The sequence below is a fragment of the Vicia villosa genome, linkage group LG1 (genome assembly GCF_029867415.1).
Source record: "Vicia villosa cultivar HV-30 ecotype Madison, WI linkage group LG1, Vvil1.0, whole genome shotgun sequence".
Classification (NCBI taxonomy): Eukaryota; Viridiplantae; Streptophyta; class Magnoliopsida; order Fabales; family Fabaceae; genus Vicia; species Vicia villosa.
Window position 1 is genome coordinate 205245986 of NC_081180.1, and position 3167 is coordinate 205249152.

At 36.6% G+C, this 3167-nt stretch overlaps 1 long non-coding RNA gene across 1 annotated transcript; it reads right to left on the minus strand.

Annotated features, from left to right (window-relative positions):
- Nucleotides 1-239: 239 nt before the first annotated feature.
- LOC131621949 (uncharacterized) lies at nucleotides 240-2253 on the minus strand. Its single transcript, XR_009289706.1, has 3 exons — nucleotides 1868-2253; nucleotides 802-986; nucleotides 240-496 (listed from the first exon to the last, which is right to left on the minus strand). It is a non-coding gene; the product is annotated as an uncharacterized LOC131621949 (long non-coding RNA).
- Between the last annotated feature and the right edge of the window lie 914 nt (nucleotides 2254-3167).

The following is a 3167-nucleotide window of genomic DNA, read 5'->3' on the forward strand; positions in this document are numbered from 1 at the left end:
AACCATAGCACTATTCAATTGCTTCACATTCCAACAAATCCATTACATGCATACTAGTGAATTCCATACAAGAGAGAAGGCAGACTTCATTCAAGTTCCATACACCATTTCAAGTTCAAACACCATAGCCATCATCAAAATCATTATGTTTCCATATGCAACCAAAATCAAATGTAATGCAAAACTAAAAAAAAAACAGGAGTTGTTCTGAATATGAAGCTTTTCTTATTGGCTGGTTCTTTACAATTGGTTCAAGTTCAAGTCTCCATCAAAACTCCATCAATGTTCATTCAATTACAAACAAAGAGTTCATATAAAAGGGTCTCATTACAAATTTCATCTCTCACATTACATCAAAATTGCCAAGAAATAATTACACAATACTCCCTAGATTCCATCGTAACTTCATCTTCGTCGTGATCCCGATTCATTCCAAATCTGCCTCGCCCTTCATGATGCTGCCCCGCTATTCCTTCTTCTTCAAGTTATGCCAAACCTACATTCAAACACACCATTAACCAAACTCCAGCCCTGTAATTCCATCCAGAAAAACCCAATGAAACAGTTTCAAAACTACACCACATTCCTAATTCAAACACCATACAAAATTCAAATACAATCATACAAAACCAATACATTAATGAGCCAGTCACAAATCATACCCTGCGCTTATGCATCCAAAGGAATTCAAAACAAAATTGTGCAACAGATTTTCAAGAAGCCGAAACTATAACTAACATCAACCTAACATCTCATTTAACCATTTGTTCTAACAATGTCAGATTTTATTCATGGCCATACCTGCACCAATCAGATCTGCACCAGTAAGAAAAAGGAGAACAGAACCGAGCAATAGAAGCTCTGCATCCAAAAGCGAACCGCATCCACTTCTTGTCCTTCACAAAATCCCACATAGGGAAAATAGAAGAAACTGGACCTGCATTCTATACATACCACAACCGGCCAGCTGCACAGGAGGTTCAGAACTGAAACAAAAAAAGAAGAAAGGGGCAGTTTAGTTATCCATTCGCTAATCACTAAGTACTTTCAGGTTCAGCTCTTAACGGTTCGACAAATTTTCGACGAATCACCTTACATAATCCGAACAGCCACGTGAAACCTGCTGCTGCCCTATCAATCCATCCCACACAATCCTGCATCTATTCAAAACGATTCCATACACACATAACAGAATTTGACTACCAACCTATTCAATTCTAACTACAAAAAAAATCAGTTTATAACTATCTCATTCACTAATAACTTTTAGAAACAGAAATTCAAACCTCTACTAACCACCTTATAACCAACTTCAAACCACCTCATAACAGAAAAACTGAGTCATGTAACAAACTTCCAAACTAATAGCTAACTTTCCTAACAACAATAACAGAATTATAACCAGCTTCTAACCGACTTCAATCCTCACCATTCATCTTATAACAAACTCCCTCTAATCCTAGGGCTCACGTTCACTCATCTCTAACCAACTCTCTAACTGAAGCTCAAAACCTCAACCATATAAACTGAATCGTTCCTTGAATCTCTTTTCTGGACGCACCATTCTCACCTTCCACTCTTCTTCATCTTCAATTTCCCTCCAATCTCTCTGAACTCTCTCTGCTTCACCATCATCACACACTCACCTAGAGCCCTTCATCTCCACCATTGAAGGAGCTTCAACGTCTGAAGTTCCATTCAATCGGGCTAGACCTCCTCTCTATACCTCACTACATCAACAACAACACTCTAATCTCACTCAGAACAACAATTCTCACAGAGTTTACAAAAATCAAGAAATCGCACACGGGAAGAAGAGGAAGTGCAAAGAAGAATCAAATGCAAAGTTAAAGGATTGAAGACTTACTCAACATATCTTCACGTTTATTTCGTGCTTCGAGCGTAGCAAATTCCTTTCTTTTGGCTTTCTTCAATCGACGTCTTCCTCTCGCATCTTAAGCGCGATTTATGGGGCTTTTACGTTCATATCCCGTAGATTGAGATTGTTGAGTGCCGACGGATTGCTTAAGTACAGAAGGGATTAGAGATGAAGTTTGGTCATGGAGGCGGACACGAATTTTGATGAATCAAAACGGAGTGAGTTGAGTTGGAGACGAACACAAAGGCGGTGATCTTGGTCTTCACGACGGCGTGCGGAGATGGTCATCAGAGAAAGTGGTTGAGCCCGGTGTCGCCGCCGTTCACGACGTGAGAGAGGAAGGAAAACTCGTTCAGCAAAAACCCCAAAGGTCACAATCCCTAATCCCCTTTCCGTTTCTTAAGTTTTTTTTTATTTTTATTTCATTTCTTTTTATCACAGTTTTTAATTGAACATGTAAATCTAAAAAAAAAAACCTAATGGATCACTCTGTAAATACCATGTGCTTAGTCCACCGAATGTGCTAGTACACCCCACTATGAGCCCAATCACGCCCCTTTTTGGCTGAAGAGAAAAGTTGTACAAAAAATTCTGATGGGCCAGACTCATGCTAGGCCTGCGCCCTTTACTTACTACACCCATAATTCATTTTTCACCCCCTGACTCCATTTTATTTTCATAGAATTTAGATTTTAAACATGGTTTTCTCTTATTAATTTTCTTAGTGATAAAAACACAATACTCATACATTTTGGTTAGATTTTTAGGTAATAAAATTGTAATAAATATCATCCTTTTTGATTAGATTTTAGTTAGTTGTTGACATATAATAATCACCATTAAAACTTGTTAGATTTTTAGGCCAATTTTAGGATTAATTTTAGTCTTAGAATTTTCCATTAAAAGACTCATAAAAATAGTAGTATTTTTTTAGTTTAATTTCGCACTAATGCTTGAATTGCTCTTGTACTATTTCCATGTCATTTTTGTATAATTGTCATGCGATTTTTGATACTTGTTTTTGGCCATATTTTTGGCCTACTTTGTTAATATCATTTGTAGCTCCTTTTAGAATATATTCCTTTAGTATGTTAATATTAGAGTTAGATTAGAATAACTCTAGGCTTAGAAAATAGGCTAGTCCCCCCTTTCATTCTTTTTTCTTTCACAACATAAAACATCTAATAAATGCTTGATTAAAATCCCATAAAAAATACAAAGAAAATACTTAAAGCACTAATAATTAAAGTGAAAATTCTTAAAAAGGGAATGGAAGCTTGAACATCCC